Here is an 8,284-nt window from a genome sequence, read left to right on the forward strand (position 1 = left end):
TTATACCAGGGTAAACTGCTGAGTGGATTTTAAGGCCTAGAGTTGGTGTAGGCAAGAATGCACAGGACTGAAAAAATCATTTTTCCCTCATTGATCCGCATTCATTGATTCATTGTTTAGAAAACTTTAAAAAAAAAAAACATTTAGAAAGTGGTCAAATAAATGAGCTCTCCTAAAACCTTCCACCTTATCTTTCTGAATATTCATCTTTGTTTGCAATTTATCATTTTAACCACTGATGTCTGAAGAAAAAGTGTAATCTCACAGATAATGACCTGTTTGTAGTATTGGGCGGCAGGATTTCAGTTTCTTTATACCAGTGATATCAAAGTGATGCTGCAAGAGGTCGTTTATAAATTTGTAATCAGCTGTGTAAGATGGTAGCCTGGTATCATCTGCATATTAACTCACCTCCACATTTACTGTGGGAAATGGCCACTGATGTGTGAGTGGTTTGTTTCACAACTGCTGTGAGCCAGTGGCTGTGATTGGGCTGGGTTCACTGAAGGCAGGTGTATTTGATTGCACTCTAGTCTAGTCTACTTGTACTCCAGACTACAAGTACTGCTGTTAGTGATGGCCAAATGAAGCTTTCTGAAGTGTTGAAGCTTGTATTGGCCAAAAGTATGAAGAGCAGCTCGAATCTACAACTTTGAAATGAACTGCTTCATTATCATTGCCCAGTCACAGCTTCTGTTTAACATCATGTGATAATTCTGTCTGATATCAGGCTAACGTTGTGGTGCTTTGAACCTGTATTTTTCTCTGTGTGACACAATTTTATGTCTGTCTCATGAATAAATGTGATGAATAAATTTGTTTAAACATGAACAATGGTGTGGTCTCCCTTTACTAGTAATTTAACATTTGTAAACATAACAGACCAAAAACATACAAGAATTTGCCTCCACTTAGACTTCTTCTGTTCTTTGGATTCATCATCAAACCATAAAGTGCTCTGCTGTGAGAATAATCTCTGAAGACTTGGTTTAACTACAATTGAATATAATAAACATACAATATTTGGGCCTTTGTAAAATTCAATCGCTAGTAAACTGATGATAAATAACATGGAAAAATATTTTTCTTTAATCCCTTGAACGGTTTTTATTTATTATCAAATGATGATGATATAGGAACCAAAATTGATTCAGCTAATAAAAGTGAATCTCATCCCATACCATTACCTGCTGGAATTAAGTTATACAGGAGCTTAAAAATGTGATTTATTAAAAGAAATTATGGATTTTTTAGCAAACAAAACAGAATGCAATTAAACTACATTTTGGCTCCTGTTTAACTAATATTTGCATTACTTCTAAGACTTTTCCTGTAATATCAGTGCAAAGATGACAGTGTTAAAAGTGCAGAACTGTAATTTTGATTGGACGTGATGTAATTGTCTCAAACTGTACAATTCTGTGAGCAACAGCAGTTAATGATGGTCCGTTTGAAGCTGAAGACCGCATCACTGTGCTGCAGAAATACTGTGTCGGGGCTTGGTACGTCTGAAGTTTAATTCAGTACGTCACTGCTTTAGTCCTTGACTCAATGGTTTATAAGGAAGTGAATCACTGGTGGGATTTGTGGTGTGTGTTAGTGATTTTGTGCAAGAGATCAGTGTGCAACATATTGAAATACATTATTGGTCCAAGCCGTCATAAATAGTAAGTAGTGGGAAGAAAATGACCTTCAATGTTAAGCTTTTTGTTGACGTGTACAGTGTAGTATAAGCATTAGAAGATCTTAAATAAAACGGTAACAATTATGTAAAAGTCATTTTAATGAAAATGAACAGGAACTTTATAGATTTTCAAAGAAAGAATATGAAAACAACACTTTTTTTTTAAAAACGGTGCTCATCAAAATAGAAAACTGAACTTTTAACTTCCATCCATCTGTTCATTTAACTTAGAAGGAAGAAATGTCCTGCTGGTTAGGTGCATGTGCTCCCCTGTTATCTTTAACTAAGTGAGTTCACTTTGTGGCTGGGTGTTGTCTCAGTGTTCTCTCAGTATTCTCTCATCACAAACCTGTTTTATTTGACATTTCTCTTGTGCATGAGTTTAAAGCTGGTGCTCCACCCCGCCGCTGCTCTCTTCTCCTCCAGTGTCACAAGGTGTGCCACAGGCTTCATTCTAGTCCTGAGATGTGACATTGGATAATGGCCAGAAAAGAGTTTTACAGATTGTGATTTTTCCTGAGTGAAGTGAAATGGACTGGCATTTATGTAGCACTTTTCTAGTTTTGCTCTTAACTCATGACACTTTTTCATATATATTCATTCAGCACTTTCATAAATGTAAGCGCTTTAGTCGACTTAAATTAGGAGCTCTGGCACATTTTGAATAACCTTTTAACCCTTTAAAACCAGTCAGAGCGGGCACGCTCCGTTTTGCGTAACTATTTTTAAATCCCGGTAGCACTGCAACCACGTAAGCTAGCGAAAAAATTATTTTTGCATATGAAACCGAAGGACTTACTTACATCTTATGCCATCAGCTTGTCCTAAGTCAGTTTCCTTCCACATAAAGCTTTGCAAAAACTGCATAAAAAGCACTTGCAGCAACAAAAACATAATATTCCAGAAACACGCTTTGCCGATCCGATCAGCTGTTTGTAACACTTCCTACATCCATCAGCGCGAACTATCGCATGTCCGCCATGACCTGCCCGAAACCGGAAGTGACGTCATTTTCGCGGAAATGTAGTTTTTTACCATCAAGGCCTCATGAGCCTATACTTGTGTCTTTAAAAGTTATCTTTGACTTTATGACTTTCCGTGTCGTTTCTGGGATGCTCAGGACTCATATTGCACTGCTGGAAATAGTTTATTTTGATGCACATGCTGTTTTTTTGCAAATTTGGATTATAATATTTATTTTTTGTTTTTCCTGCAGTATATAAAAATTGGTGTATTTCAAAAATAAAACTATGAAGACACTTAAAATAAATTTCCTGTGGTGGGAAACTGTTTTGTGCAACTTTTTTGTATTTACAGTTTTGAGGGATAAGACTCTTAAATTTCTCTAACTAGAAATATATGTTAAAAAGACAAAAACGATTTTATATTTCGTTGTAGTTTATTGCACTTTTTTGCAATTTATGCAATTACTATGCACTTAATGCATACATATTATTAAAGTTTAGGCTATAATGGTTGTATTGATGTATATCAACTTGAAATGCTCCCAAAAATGGCACTACAGCTGAAGGCTGTAAAATATAATATAAGCTCTGGCGGACTTGGTTCTATGGTAGGTCTTAAAGGGTTAATTAAAACCCAGTTAAAAACACATGAACTCATATAGCCCCTCTGACACCCTGTGTGTTTCCACACATGAACACGCATACCCCCGAGCACACCTGAACGCACATGCGCACACGCACGAAATCTGTCAAACAGGTTGTCAAACCGGTTTGGTTGGCCGCCATATTGGACAGGTAGCAACGTATTACTACTCATGGCCTAAATTTCTTCCCCGACTTCTTATTCCAAAGCCTTTGTCTGCTGGTTTGAAGACAATAAATAGCTGGATGAACATGAAAAACATGTCCATCACTGCGACTGGGGAGAGTGCCCGCCCTATGGAAGACGTCCTGCATCGTCCCGGTCCCCAAAAAGAACCGGCCCAATGAGCTGAATGACTTCCGACCGGTGGCACTGACGTCACATCTTATGAAGACTCTAGAGCGGCTCTTCCTCAACCTCCTCCGACCACAGGTACAACATGCCCAGGACCCACTACAGTTTGCATACAAGGCGGGTGTCGGAGTGGAGGATGCCATCCTGTACCTCCTACACAGAGCCCACTCACACCTGGATGGGGGAAAAGGCACGGTCAGGATCCTGTTTCTTGACTTTTCCAGTGCCTTTAATACCATCCGGCCCTGTATGCTTCAAGAAAAACTGAACAGGATGGAGGTGGACCCCTGCCTGGTGGCTTGGATCTCCGACTACCTCACCGACAGACCACAGTACGTCAGGCTGAAGGACATCACGTCTGACACAGTGGTCAGCAGCACAGGAGCACCACAGGGAACTGTGCTGTCCCCTCTTCTCTTCACCCTGTACACCTCTGACTTCTGCTACAACTCTGAATTATGCCAATATTCAGAAGTTTGCAGACGACACAGCCATCATGGGGTGTATCTGGGATGATCAGGAAGAGGAGTACAGAAGTCTGGTGAGGAACTTTGTCGCATGGAGTCACACAAACCACCTGCAACTCAACACCTCAAAGACTAAGGAACTGGTTGTGGACTTCGGGAGGTCCAGAGAAGGTCCACTGCCGGTTCAGATAGAGGGGGAGGAGGTGGAGGTGGTCAACAAGTACAAGTACCTCGGGCTGTGGGTGGACAATAAACTGGACTGGTCATGCAACACAGAGCACCTGTATAAAAAAGCCCAAAGCCGACTGTACTTCCTCAGGAGGCTGAGGTCTTTTAACATCTGCAGGAAGCTCCTGAGGATGTTTTACCAGTCGGTGGTTGCTGGAGTACTTTTCTATGCTGTGGTGTGCTGGGGGAGCAGCACAGCAAAGAAGGACTCATCCAGGCTGGAGAAACTGATCAGGAGGGCTAGCTCTGTGGTCGGCATGAAGCTGGACACTCTGGTGACAGTGGCAGAGAAAAGGACATTAAAGAAACTGATGGACATTATGGACAATGCTGGGCATCCTCTGCACACGGCCATTAACAACCAGAAGAGTCTGTTCAGTGACAGGTTGCTTCTCCCAAAGACAAGAACTAACAGACTTAAAAACTCCTTTGTCCCACACGCCATCAGACTGTTTAACTCCTCCCTGGAGGGGAGAGGGAGGGGAAACAGGAGGACAAAGGAGGGGGGAACAACTAAGCTGTAGTGCCTCTTCACCTCACTGTGCAATACCTTTTGTGCAATACTTTTGTAAATAGTCAACGGTGCAATAGACTCAATACTTGAAATGTGCAATTCACTTGTATTTTTATTTTTATTCCTATTTATTCTATTTATCCCCTTCGTATATTTTATTTATATTGTCTCTGTATTTATATATATGTGTGTGTGTGTGTGTGTGTGTGTGTGTGTGTATATATATATATATATATATATATATATATATATATATATATATAATATTCTGTAACTCTGTAACTTCTGTCGGTGCTGTGCTTTTTTGGAAATCGAATTTCCCAGAGGAACCCACCCGAGGGATTAATAAAGTTCTATCTAATCTAATCTAATCTAAATCTTCTTGAGAGTCACTAGAATAAATTCAACTAGACACACAAGACAAAGGCTACTTTCACACTGCAGGTCTTAATGCTCAATTCCGATTTTTTGATCAAATACGATTTTTTTGTCTTCGTGTTCACACTACAAATAAAATGCGACAGCAAACGTGCTCTAGTGTGAACGCTCAAAGCGGCCCGCATGCGCAAAAGAAGACTTCACACACAACACGCTCTGCTTAGACCCAGAGCAAACAGTATTGTTTGACAGATGGCTGTTAATATAAAGACTTCGGACTTTACATTTCTCAATTTTTGCTTTAAGTTATTTTGTTATTTACATAATAATGTAAATAACCTAATAATTATCCTTATTGCTGTTTAAGAGAGGAGCGGTGCTTCAAAGGATAGTTGCAGATTTCTGTCAGAATCTGCAGATTATACAGTACAAATAAAATGTTCACATTTCTCCAACGTTGTCTTCCCAACAGTTTCACTGACATCTACACGGGATGGCCAGGAAGCGTTCGCGATGTCTTCTCGGGCGCTTCTCTGGCACTGATAATTGGCGTCTGTCTTGTGTCGGTGACGTAAAAGACGGATTTAATGCGACCTGACCGTTCAAACAGCAGTTGCTTTCTAAAACATAGGATATGTATCGGATTCAGTACCACATACGAAAGTGACCCAGATCGGATTTGAAAATATCGGATTTGCGCCGTCTTTGCAAACTTCAGAAAGCAAATGGCCTAGATCTTGGTTCCACTTACCTCAATGACCATGCTTGCAGAGAGTTTATTGGAACAATAGCACAAACTTCAAGAGACCAGATTGAAAAGGAAATTCAAGAAAGCAGGTTCTTATCCATTCTTGCAGATGGCAGTACAGACACTGGTATAATAGAACAGGAGTTGGTTCACGTCAGGTATGTGAGGGATAATGGTGACATAGCCACATACATGATCAAATGTCAGCCAGTCAAGAGTGCAAATCCTGCAGGTATTTTAGAGGCTATTGATGAAGCAGTGAACACCATGGGTATCAGAGAGGACACATGGAAAAAGAAAGTAGTTTGTGCAAATTTTGATGGTGCTGCAGTGATGATGGGTGAGAAAACAGGAGTAGCTGGGAGACTGAAACAGAGGATACCCCACATCATAACAATCCACTGTGTGGCACACAAACTAGAGCTAGCCGTGCTGGATAGCGTGAAAGGCTGTGAGTACCTGGTGAAATTTGAAGATACACTGAAAACCATCTTTAACCCTTGTATGGTGTTCGGGTCTGTGAGACCCGTGTTCAGTTTTTTTCAAAAGAAAAATTAAACAATTAATTATTTTTTCACGTGTAAATGTGTTGTGTCTTTCCACTCACTCCACTTGATTATAACTGATTTATTTATAACATTTTATATAAAAGAAAAACGAGAAGCACATTAATTCATAAATGTGATCTAACAAAGGTAAAGGGAAAAAATTAACCATGTTTGCTGTTCATATGTCTTGTAATTGGGATGAAGTAAACATCTGTTGAGTAATTTAACATAAAATTGTTTGATAGTGTTAATTTGGAAAGCCAAAACTCTAGCGGGTCCACCAGACCCATGAACACTGGCTGAGTAACAAAAATACGAACACCACACAAGGGTTAAGATGTACTACTATTCCCCAAAGAAGCGAAGAGAGCTGACAGAAATAAGTGAACTGCTAAATGAGAGGCTGGCACATTTCAGTGGGCTGAAGAGCACACGGTGGCTTCTAAGCCGGCTGAGATGTCTAAAGGCTGTGGAAAAAAATTACACTCCCACTGTTGTTCATATGGAGAACATGGCAGAAGGAAGTGATGTCAAAGCCGAGGATGCAGCCAAGGCTAAGGGGGTGGTGCAGGAGATGAAGACTGAGAAATTTGTTCGCTTCCTGCATTTCATGTTGGACTACAGTACCATCTTATCCAAGTGCTCTACTGATTTTCAGCATGATAACCTAAACATCACACGAACAAATCAGTTAGTTGAGAGCACAACATCACGCTTACTCAGCCCAAAAACAAAACCAGGCGAATATCAGAAAACCTTGGACACAAAGTTCACAGCGAACCAGGATGGTAGCATTTGCTACTGTGGAACTCAGCTAACAAAAAGTCAGTGACCTGCTAGAAGAGGTGAGGGAACAGACAAAGACACCTTTGGTGCAGAGATCCAGAAGATTATTGACAACACAGTCAAGTACATGGACAACAGATTTAAAAATCTCCATGAAAAGCCTCTCTCTTGTTTCAAGGTTTTTGACCCTTCCACTCTTCCCTACCCCAGAGAAGAACTAGCAAATTATGGGGATGAAGAGGTGGATTATCTTGTCACACATTTTGCCTGTTTGCTAGATGCAGAAGAGAAAGAGAAAATTCCACAAGAATGGATGGATCTAAAAGTGTGGCTTGCAGAACGCCGGGGTCGCAAAGTAGATTGCTTGTACAGAGATCTCCTCTCTGAGAATCCAGAACACCTCTCTCATATCTTGTTGCTGGTGAAATTAATGTTGACACTTAGTCCATCGACAGCCATCTGTGAGAGAGGATTTTCTTGCATGAACCGAGTGAAGACAACACATCGTACCTCTCTACACCCTGAAACACTGAATGACTGCATGCAACTCTCCATTAATGGGGAAACAGTTGAATCTTTTTGCCCTGACAAGTCGATTCGTTTCTGGATGTTTTCTGGAAAAGGTTCAAGACACCTGGATCATAAAACCCCGACAAGAACAAAGAGCAGTGAAATGGAGGGCAATGCACACGAAGAGAAAGCTGATGAAGGAGATGCTATGCCCTCAACGTCGAGTGGCATTTTCTCATCCGAGACTTCAGTGGAAATTTCAGATTCAGGATCTGACACAGACTAATTCATGTTCTACACAGTTCTAACAAGTTCACAGAAAATTCTGTTTAATTAGAACCAGATATTTGAGTTGATTGTAATGTTTACACAGTTGTTGTAATTTGTGTTTTAACAATTTTTTGATTGATGTTTTGTTTCCTTTACAATATTATACAATAAAAACAATCTTTTTTTATT

Source organism: Aulonocara sp. 'chitande type north' Nkhata Bay, linkage group LG9 (genome assembly GCF_057382095.1).
Source record: "Aulonocara sp. 'chitande type north' Nkhata Bay isolate Kocher_YH1m ecotype deep benthic linkage group LG9, A_spYH_male_GT1.1, whole genome shotgun sequence".
NCBI lineage: Eukaryota > Metazoa > Chordata > Actinopteri > Cichliformes > Cichlidae > Aulonocara > Aulonocara sp. 'chitande type north' Nkhata Bay.